General features: G+C 43.1%; 1 protein-coding gene across 1 annotated transcript in view; it reads right to left on the bottom strand.

The window, feature by feature from the left end:
• LOC129867409 (zinc finger protein GLIS1-like) overlaps positions 1-11,832 on the bottom strand; it is a 157,375-nt gene that overhangs the window by 102,853 nt on the left and 42,690 nt on the right. The gene's annotated exons all lie outside the window — the stretch shown is intronic.

The raw sequence follows: 11,832 nt of genomic DNA, 5'->3' as shown, positions 1-11,832 counted from the left end.
ATGCATGTACATCATTTTATTTGATGAGGGGGAATACGTTTGATTTACACACACTACACAAGGATTTTGTATTCATATTCTGAGAGATATTTTGCTGCACCACTAGCATAAACAAGCTATATTTAGCAGGAATATATATATTTTTTGCTTTTAGTTGGTCTAACAAACTGATTCCATAAAACATATGAAAATGTGAATAGAAATCTGAAATGCGACACATGAAAGTGAGCGAAGGGGGGTTGTGTATGAGGAAATATTTGCAGATGGAAAGACGATACCCCCGATACTCATTCGTGTGTAGGCGGCCACATGTCCCTGCTCTAACCTCCCTAACTCAATTTCTCAAATTCAATTTGCTCATAATGATGTTATTGACAATGTTATCCCCATGACATATTATTGATAAAGGCAGCCAAACACTTCCTGATATAAGAGAATAAAAGGAAGAAGGGATGGAAAAGAAGGGCAAGGAGAATGAGGGGGGATAGAGACAGAGGAAGAGAAAACAGAAAGACATAAGAATGAAGACAGACGTAAAGCAACGAGCAAGGAGAGAGATAAAAACAAGATGTGCTTATGAGGGAGGGAGGGAGGGAGGGAGGGAGGGAGGGAGGGATGGAGGGAGGGAGGGAGGGAGGGGTAGCCAGAGAAAGAGGAAGTGAAGAAGAGCAAGAAATATAAAAAAGAAGTGAGCTCCCAATGGTGCAGTCGGCTGCACGTATCACACTCTGAAGAGCCTTGCGGTCCACGGCGGTGGCATTGCATACCAGGCTGTGATGCGTCCCAACAGTATGCTCTCGATGGTGTTCCTGTAAACCACTGTGAGGGCCCTCGGGGACAGGCCAAATTTCTTCAGCCTCCTGAGGTTGAAGAGACGCTGCCGTGCCTTCTTCACCACGGTGTCCGTGTGGTTTGACCATTTCAGCTTCCCTGAGGTGTGTACGCCAAGGAATTTTAAGTTATTGACCATCTCCACGGCGGCCCCATTGATGAGGATGGGGCGTGTCCAGCCTGGTTCATCCTGAAGTCCACAATCAGCTCCTTTGTTTTGCTGACATTAAGGGAGAGGTTGTTTACCTGGCACCACACCGTCAGAATGTCTACATCTTCCCTGTAGGCAGTCTCGTCGTTGTTGGTGATCAGGTCGTGTTGTCAGTGAACTTGATGATGGAGTTGGAACTGTGTGAGGCAACACAATCGTGGGTGTACAGGGAGTACAGGAGGGGACTGAGGACTCACCCTTGTGGGCCCCCGTGTTGAGAATCATTGTCAAGGAGGTAATGTTCCCTAACTTCACCACCTGGGTGTCGGCCTGTCAGGAAGTCCAGGACCCAGTTGCATAGGGAGGAGTTCAGACCCAGGGCTGTGAACTTTGTAATGAGCTTATAGGGCACTATGGTATTGAAGGCTGAGCTGTAGTCGATGAACAGCATCCTCACATATGCATTCCTTTTGTCCAGGTGGGTAAGGCCGTGTGCAGTGCAATTGCGATTGCGTCGTCTGTGGATCTGTCGGCAGTAGGCGAACTGGAGAGGGTTGAGTGTTTTGGGGAGGGAGAAGGTGATGTGGTCTTTGACTAACCTCTCAAAGCACTTCATGATGACGGAAGTGAGTGCTACTTGTCGGCAGTCATTCAGTTCAGTTCATTTTCCCCTTTCTTTGGCACTGGGATGATAGTGGACATCTTGAAGCAGGTGGGTATAGCGGGCTGAGCTAGAGAGAGGCTGAATACGTCTGAGAACATTACAACCAGCTGGTCTGCACATGCTCCTGCGAGGGTTAACACGTTTGAATGACTTACATTCATCCTCAGTGGAGCCGGTCAGTATGTAGCCCACGTTGAGGTGGATATGCACAGAAAGAGAAAAGACACAAAGGAAACTTTTGATTATGAAATTGGCCCCCAACTCCCAAATGTTCACTATGTCTGCTGAATGAGGTAAGAACATTCCTCCATGTGATGTGGGAGTGCCGTGCAGTTAACTGCTTCTGGGACAAAGATAAACAATTTATTTAGAAGTGTATGAATGTAAATATTCAATGCTTTACATCTATTATGTTACTTCACAATGATAGCTCCTCGAATCTCTCAATCAATCAGAGACGATTACTGTTGGCAGGCAGCACTGTCGCAAAAAAAAACATGTTAGAAGTTATAACATTATAATTATCGACAGAGAGAATGAATGGTGCTAGTCAAGGAACAATTAAGGCCTGGACAAATACACTTGACTCTGTAAAGAATAATCTCAGCTAAAGCACAACACATACATAGAAACAAAATACAGTATAGCTATACCTATTTTTTATTGTTTGGAGTGATGGAGACATGTTGACTGGATAGGGGTTGGCGGTGGAGGCCACTTTTTCCTGTTCATTTTTCTTTTTACATACTACATGTTATATTACTTTGTACTATTAAATGTTTGATGTTCTCTTGGCAGACCAAAGTTACAACAGAAAAAGATATATGGAAAATTATACATGAAAATGTGATATGACCCAAATATATGCAGATAGGAAAAGAGAGACAGGTAATGAATAGAGCGCGAGAGAGAGGATGAGAGAGAGAGAGAGGCTAAGGGAGAGATGGAGAAAGTCAGGTAAACACTGCAGTGTCACTGAGGGACTATGGAAGGCATGCTGGTTTCATTCAGAGCCATAAACAGAAGGAAATAACTATTTCAGCTCTGCTCTGTTTTCAAGGAATACAAATGGTTCTGTTTAATAAGTGCTGGATCGTCAGGCTATGTCGTATTTAAAAAAAACAATTGGCTGGGCATTTCCACAGTGTTTGTAAAAACTTCAAGGCCTGTTGATCGATGGCCAAGTATTTCTTGCCTCATCTCTGTAATAAGAGTAATTCAATCAGGATGGCCAGTCGTGACATGAGTCAGGACAGAATCAACAAGAATTAGGATTAATGTATACTATGGCCTTGACTGTATATAACCTTTCACTTTTTACAGTCACACACTGGCGCACACATACAGTACAGGGCCTTCAGAAAGTATTAACCCACACCCCTTGCCTTTTTCCACATTTTGTTGTGTTACAGCCTGAATTTGAAATTGATTAAATTGAGATATTTTGTTACTGGCCTACACACAATACCCCATAATGTCAAAGTGGAATTATATTTGTAGAATCTTTTTCAAATTAATAAAAAAATCTAAAGCTTAAATGTTTTGAGTCAATAAGTACTCAACCCCTTTGTTATGACAAGTCTAAATAAATTCAGTAGGGAAAATGTGCTTAACAAGTCACTTAAATAGTTTCATGGACTTACTCTGTGTGCAATAATAGTGTTTAACATGATTTTTGAAAGCCTACCTCATATCTGTACCCCACACACAATTATCTGAAAAAACACAGATTCAACCACAAAGACCAGGAACATTTTCCAATGCCTCGCCAAGAAGAGCGCCTATTGGTAGATGGGTAAAAATAAAAACGCAGACATTGAATATCTGTTTAAGCATGGTGAAGTTGTTAATTGCACTTTGGATGATGTATCAATACACCCAGTCACTACAACAATACAGGCATCCTTCCTAACTCAGATGCTGGAGAGGAAGGAAAGAGCTCAGGGATTTCACCATGAGGCTAATGGTGACTTTAAAAAAGTGACAGAGTTTAATGGCGATGATAGGAGAACACTGGGGATGGATCAACAACATTGTAGTTACTCCACCATACTAACCTAATGGACAGAGTGAAAAGAAGGAAGCCTGTACAGAATACAAATATTCCAAAACATGCATCCTGTTTGCAACAGGCACTAAAGTAATGCTGTCCTGAATACAAAGTGTTATATTTGGGGCAAATCCAATACAACACATTACTGAGTACCCTTCTCCATATTTGCAAGCATAGTGGTGGTCGCATAGTGGTGGCCGCATCATGTTATGGGTATGCTTGGAATTGTTAAAGGAAAAAATTATCTTTTGGTATTAGTCCCAAAATGTTTTGTTTGTCAACAATCAAGTTTTCAAGATATGTAACTTTAAAAAAAAATCTGAAATCATCCCCGTATGATGCATTTTGCATCATATGATCCTAAGTCACCTATATTTTTTCAAACATCAAAAAAAGAAGAAAATGTACTTACTTTAAAATGGAGATAGCCTCTATGGCGTTGACCATGCTGTCCCACACGCCATAATGGCAGAGATACAATGTTGTAATCTCTATACAACCCTATGAGAGATACTTATCTCTACGAAGGAGAGGATGAGATGAGGAATATGGTTCTGGATCAGGAAATAGTGATGTACAATTTTGAAGGAGATGTTGTAGTAGGCAGTGGTGGAAAAGGACTCAATTGTCATACTTTATTAAAAGTGTCGATACCTTATTAATATAAAGTTACTCAAATAAAAGTAAAAGTCACCCAGTAAAATACTACTTGAGTAAAAGTCTAACGGTATTTGGTTCTAAATATACTTAAGTATCAAAAGTAAATGTAATTTATAAAATATACTTGGGGCGGCAGGTAGCCTAGTGGTTAAAGCGTTGGACTAGTGACCGAAAGGTTGCAAGATGAATCCCCGAGCTGACAAGGTAAGAATCTGTTGCTCTGCCCCTGAACAAGGCAGTTAACCCACCGTTCCTAGGCTGTCATTGAAAATAAGAATTTGTTCTTAACTGACTTGCCTAGTTAAATAAAGGTAAAATAAAACAAAATACTTATGTATCAAAAGTAGAAGTATAAATCATTTCAAATTCCTTATGTTAAGCAAAGCAGACGGCACCATTGTCTTGTTTTTAAAATGTACGGATAGCCAGGGGCACACTCCAACACTCAGACATCATTACAGATAGCCAGGGTCACACTCCAACACTCAGACATTATTACAGATAGCCAGGGGTACACTCCAACACTCAGACATCATTACAGATAGCCAGGGGTACACTCCAACACTCAGACATTATTACAGATAGCCAGGGGCACACTCCAACACTCAGACATCATTACAGATAGCCAGGGTCACACTCCAACACTCAGACATTATTACAGATAGCCAGGGGCACACTCCATCACTCAGACATTATTACAGATAGCCAGGGGCACACTTCAACACTCAGATATCATTACAGATAGCCAGGGGCACACTCCAACACTCAGACATCATTTACAAGCGATGCATTTGTGTTTAGTGAATCCTCCAGATCAGAGGCAGTAGGGATGACCAGGGATGTTCTCTTGATAAGTGTGTAAATTGGACCATTTTCCTGTCCTGTTAAGCATTCAAAATGTAACGAGTACTTTTGGGTGGCAGGAAAATGTAAGGAGTAAAAAGTACATTCTTTTCTTTCGGAATGTAGTGAAGAAAAACTAAAAGTTCTAAAAAAATATAAATAGTAAAGTAAAGTACAGATACCCTAAATAACTACCTTAGTTGTACTTTAAAGTATTTTTTACTTAAGTACTTTACACCACTGGTAGTAGCAGGAGAGGGACACTGGTCATTAGGGGAAAGAGAAGACACACTGTTTATGCTAGTTTAGAGCTAGGAGCTGGCCAGGATATGTCATCGTACTGGTTATGCTAGTTTAGAGCTAGGAGCTGACCAGGGTTTGTCATCGTACTGGTTATGCTAGTTTAGAGCTAGGAGCTAGGAGCTGGCCAGGGTATGTCATCGTACTGGTTATGCTAGTTTAGAGCTAGGAGCTGACCAAGGTATGTCATCGTACTGGTTATACTAGTTTAGAGCTAGGAGCTGGCCAGGGTATGTCATCGTACTGGTTATGCTAGTTTAGAGCTAGGAGCTAGGAACTGACCAGGGTATGTCATCGTACTGGTTATGCTAGTTTAGGGCTAGGAGCTAGGAGCAGACCAGGGTATGTCATCGTACTGGTTGTGCTAGTTTAGAGCTAGGAGCTAGGAGCTGACCAGGGTATGTCATCGTACTGGTTATGCTAGTTTAGAGCTAGGAGCTAGGAGCTGGCCAGGGTATGTCATCGTACTGGTTGTGCTAGTTTAGAGCTAGGAGCTAGGAACTGACCAGGGTATGTCATCGTACTGGTTATGCTAGTTTAGAGCTAGGAGCTAGGAACTGACCAGGGTATGTCATCGTACTGGTTATGCTAGTTTAGAGCTAGGAGCTGGCCAGGGTATGTCATCGTACTGGTTATGCTAGTTTAGGGCTAGGAGCTAGGAGCAGACCAGGGTATGTCATCGTACTGGTTATGCTAGTTTAGAGCTAGGACCTGACCAGGGTATGTCATCGTACTGGTTATGCTAGTTTAGGGCTAGGAGCTAGGAGCTGACCAGGGTATGTCATCGTACTGGTTATGCTAGTTTAGAGCTAGGAACTAGGAGCTGACCAGGGTATGTCATCGTACTGGTTGTGCTAGTTTAGAGCTAGGAGCTAGGAGCTGGCCAGGGTATGTCATCGTACTGGTTATGCTAGTTTAGAGCTAGGAACTAGGAGCTGACCAGGGTATGTCATCGTACTGGTTATGCTAGTTTAGAGCTAGGAACTAGGAGCTGACCAGGGTATGTCATCGTACTGGTTATGCTAGTTTAGGGCTAGGAGCTAGGAGCAGACCAGGGTATGTCATCGTACTGGTTATGCTAGTTTAGAGCTAGGAGCTGACCAGGGTATGTCATCGTACTGGTTATGCTAGTTTAGAGCTAGGAGCTAGGAGCTGGCTAGGGTATGTCATCGTACTGGTTGTGCTAGTTTAGAGCTAGGAGCTAGGAGCAGACCAGGGTATGTTATCGTACTGGTTATGCTAGTTTAGAGCTAGGAGCTAGGAACTGGCCAGGGTATGTCATCGTACTGGTTATGCTAGTTTAGAGCTAGGAGCTGGCCAGGGTATGTCATCGTACTGGTTATGCTAGTTTAGAGCTAGGAGCTGGCCAGGGTATGTCATCGTACTGGTTATGCTAGTTTAGAGCTAGGAGCTGGCCAGGATATGTCATCGTACTGGTTATGCTAGTTTAGAGCTAGGAGCTGGCCAGGATATGTCATCGTACTGGTTATGCTAGTTTAGAGCTAGGAGCTGGCCAGGGTATGTCATCGTACTGGTTATGCTAGTTTAGAGCTAGGAGCTGGCCAGGGTATGTCATCGTACTGGTTATGCTAGTTTAGAGCTAGGAGCTGGCCAGGATATGTCATCGTACTGGTTATGCTAGTTTAGAGCTAGGAGCTAGGAACTGGCCAGGGTATGTCATCGTACTGGTTATGCTAGTTTAGAGCTAGGAGCTAGGAGCTGACCAGGGTATGTCATCGTACTGGTTATGCTAGTTTAGAGCTAGGAGCTGGCCAGGATATGTCATCGTACTGGTTATGCTAGTTTAGAGCTAGGAGCTGGCCAGGATATGTCATCGTACTGGTTATGCTAGTTTAGAGCTAGGAGCTGGCCAGGGTATGTCATCGTACTGGTTATGCTAGTTTAGAGCTAGGAGCTGGCCAGGGTATGTCATCGTACTGGTTATGCTAGTTTAGAGCTAGGAGCTGACCAGGGTATGTCATCGTACTGGTTATGCTAGTTTAGAGCTAGGAGCTGACCAGGGTATGTCATCGTACTGGTTATGCTAGTTTAGAGCTAGGAGCTGACCAGGGTATGTCATCGTACTGGTTATGCTAGTTTAGAGCTAGGAGCTAGGAACTGGCCAGGGTATGTCATCGTACTGGTTATGCTAGTTTAGAGCTAGGAGCTGACCAGGGTATGTCATCGTACTGGTTATGCTAGTTTAGAGCTAGGAGCTGACCAGGGTATGTCATCGTACTGGTTATGCTAGTTTAGAGCTAGGAGCTGACCAGGGTATGTCATCGTACTGGTTATGCTAGTTTAGAGCTAGGAGCTAGGAGCTGGCCAGGGTATGTCATCATACTGGTTCTGCTAGTTTAGATCTAGGAGCTGGCCAGGGTATTTCATCGTACTGGTTCTGCTAGTTTAGAGCTACACCAGGTCACATGTTCTAAAGGCCTGAACTACACCATATAACCAGTCTGTCCAGAACAGTCACTCTCGTTACAATAAAACCAATGTCACTTCCCTCTATACTGAAGACCTCTATAAGTCCTATATTCCATAAAACACCCAGACTGAACGCTCGGCTGGTTTAAAGCTTTGCTACAACAACTGAATCAGTCATGCTCAGGCTAGGGGGAAACGGGCTTCTCAACATATGGTGGCTTGGAAGGAAACCAACAGTAAATTCAGTTAATATTGAATGTGCCGTGGTAATTCAGCGTTGTTAGAATATCATTGTGTGTGTTAGGGCTGGTTTGCTCAGGAGCTGGAGACCAGGGAAAGCACCTGGGACCGGGGTGAAAAGGAAGACACACAGAGCCGGTGATAGAGATAGTGAGAGATGGAGGGAGAGGGAGAGAGATGTCCAATGATACGCTGACACAGTGATGGGGACATGCAGGGGTCAGGTCAGGTCCTGTGAGAGTGGTCACAGGTGGTGTCTAAGGAACCATTTTGTAGGCCCCTGTAGACGGGGCAATCTTTTTTAATTCTCTCCAAAGTATGAGTTGAAATGAACTCCATGATGTCAGTTGCATAATTATTTTTTTGTTAAGTAGTTTGTGTAAAAGTGGCAAGGTGTTTCATTGTTTTATTTTAGAACTGAAACAGGAAAAAACAACACATTTTTTGAAGGAATACTTTCAAATGTACTGTTGTTAAATTCATTACAGATACAGATACAGTATCTTATATTTCCGTCTTTTCAACGTCTTTTCAACGTAAAAACAATCAGTTGCAAAACAGATTGCACTTCTAGAGTAATATCTAACCACAGCCCCGGAACAGAAAACGAGGCGGGTCATTCACTGCTCTGATAATGATATGCTGCACACTTGCAAGCTTTCAGTGCCAAATAGAGGTGACAATCTCAGGGCCTGAGATCAGGGAGAGACTTGTTATAGGCTGCTGCCACAATCACCAGGGGCAACCATGCTGCTCTATCAAGAGCATGTACATATCCCATTCTCACAAACAACCACTGATGTCAGCATCCACAACCAGAGACAGATATGAGACACATCCCAGCAGAAGACAGATATGAGACAAAGCCCCGAAGAAGACAGAGATGAGGCAAAGCCCAGAAGAAGACAGCGATGAGGCAAAGCCCAGAAGAAGACAGATATGAGACAAAGCCCAAAAGAAGACAGCTTTGAGACAAAGCCCAGAAGAAGACAGATATGAGACAAAGCCCAAAATAACACAGATATGAGGAAAATCCCAGAAGAAGACAGATGAGGCAAAGCCTAGAAGAAGACAGATATGAGACAAAGCCCAGAAGAAGACAGAGAAAAGGCAAAGCCCCAGAAGAAGACAGAGAAGAGGCAAAGCCCAGAAGAAGACAGAGAAGAGGCAAAGCCCAGAAGAAGACAGAGATGAGGCAAAGCCTAGAAGAAGACAGAGATGAGGCAAATTCTAGAAGAAGACAGAGATGAGGCAAAGCCTAGAAGAAGACAGAGATGAGGCAAAGCCCAGAAGAAGACAGATGAAGCAAAGCCCATAAGAATACAGAGATGAGGCAAAGCTCAGAAGAAGACAGAGATGAGGAAAAGCCTAGAAGAAGACAGAGATGAGGCAATGCCCAGAAGAAGACAGAGATGAGGCAAAGCCTAGAAGAAGACAGAGAAGAGGCAAAGCCCAGAAGAAGACAGAGAAGAGGCAAAGCCCAGAAGAAGACAGAGATGAGGCAAAGCCTAGAAGAAGACAGAGATGAGGCAAATTCTAGAAGAAGACAGAGATGTGGCAAAGCCTAGAAGAAGACAGAGATGAGGCAAAGCCCAGAAGAAGACAGATGAAGCAAAGCCCATAAGAATACAGAGATGAGGCAAAGCTCAGAAGAAGACAGAGATGAGGAAAAGCCTAGAAGAAGACAGAGATTAGGCAATGCCCAGAAGAAGACAGAGATGAGGCAAAGCCTAGAAGAAGACAGAGATGAGACAAAGCCCAGAAGAAGACAGAGATGAGGCAAAGCCCAGAAGAAGACAGAGCTGAGGCAAAGCCCAGAAGAAGACAGAGATGAGGCAAAGCCCAGAAGAAGACAGAGCTGAGGCAAAGCCCAGAAGAAGACAGATGAGGGAAAGCCTAGAAGAAGCCAGAGATGAGGCAAAGCCTAGAAGAAGACAGATGAGCAAAGCCCAGAAGAAGACAGAGATGTGGCAAAGCCCAGAAGAAGACAGAGATGAGGCAAAGTTGAGGCAAAGCCCAGAAGAAGACACATGAGGCAAAGCCTATAAGAAGACAGAGATGAGGCAAAGCCTAGAAGAAGACAGAGATGAGACAAAGCCCAGAAGAAGACAGATGAGACAAAGCCCAGAAGAAGACAGAGATGAGACAAAGCCCAGAAGAAGACAGCGATGAGGCAAAGCCTAGAAGAAGACAGAGATGAGGCAAAGCCCAAAAGAAGACAGAGATGAGACAAAGCATAGAAAAAGATAGAGATGAGACAAAGCCCAGAAGAAGACAGAGATGAGACAAAGCATAGAAAAAGATAGAGATGAGACAAAGCCCAGAAGAAGACAGAGATGATACAAAGCCCAGAAGAAGATAGAGATGAGACAAAGCCCAGAAGAAGACAGAGATGAGACAAAGCCCAGAAGAAGACAGAGATGAGACAAAGCCCAGAAGAAGACAGAGATGAGACAAAGCCCAGAAGAAGACAGAGATTACACAAAGCCCAGAAGAAGACAGCGATGAGACAAAGCCCAGAAGAAGACAGAGATGAGACAAAGCCCAGAAGATGTCCTCTATTGTTATCTCCCCTTCTTTTTCTTCTTCTTCTTACACCCCTCCCAGAAAAAAACACTTTTGGAACAGGACCACAGGAAAATACCCTGTTTGATATCATGGGTATGAATCTATTGATCCATACACTCACCATTATCTGCAAGTGGTACGCTCCTCTTGTTGAGCATCATAGCCGGTTGATTAGAAATGGAGGAGCTCACTAATCCATGTGGGGGGAGATAGTGAGATTAGATGAGAAGAATATGTCTCTGTTACACATGAATGAACAGATAAATTATAGATGCAGACAAGGAGTAATTATAAAGGGATATATGTGGTTACTGGATAACTTTAATTGAGGGACATATGTGATTCTCTTTTGGCTTGTGGCAAGGAGATAAATGAGTTTCCAATAACCCCCCATTGATTCACAGTGTTCTTATGTCATCCATTTGTCATGCTTCCTCCGCTTCAAAACCCCCTCAAGAACACAAAGCAAACCCATAAAAAAATATAATGCATCGAAACCACAAATGGAAAACCCTTACTAACTATTTCCATGGATGAATTCATTCAGGTCTGTAACTAGGCATAAATAGACAAGACAGTCAACAAATACAATTAACCAAAATAAATCTAATTCTCTCTCTTTTGACTCATTGGCGTTTATATGGTTTAGAAGAAGAAGGAACGTTTTTCTTCACATATGCATGTATTTCCATATGAGTGATATTGTGTCTGTCCTAGATGAAACCATATTAAATCAGCGTTGTACGTTGGCTTACTCCTTGACTACATGAATGACTAATAAATGATTAATAAACAGAACATTCCACGTCTCCAACCCTAAAGCACGTAACCCCACACAAACAGCATGACTATTTGCATGTCTGTGTTGTATTCCATATTGCATTCCACACTAACCTGAATTACCTGAGATTCATCATCATAATGACATATTACATCACATGTGGTCTTTCTAACCTTACTAATTCCACAAATAGTGGATACATTTCATTTATCCAGAACTCTGATTCTCTTTTCTGTCTTTCTCTCTCTGGTCTCTCTCTCTCTGATCTCTCTCTCTCTCTGGTCTCTCTCTCTCTGGTCTCTCTCTCTCTG

The sequence above is a fragment of the Salvelinus fontinalis genome, chromosome 12, assembly GCF_029448725.1.
Source record: "Salvelinus fontinalis isolate EN_2023a chromosome 12, ASM2944872v1, whole genome shotgun sequence".
NCBI lineage: Eukaryota > Metazoa > Chordata > Actinopteri > Salmoniformes > Salmonidae > Salvelinus > Salvelinus fontinalis.
The sequence above is the reverse complement of the archived record's forward strand: the minus strand, read 5'-3'. Positions and strand labels throughout refer to the sequence as shown.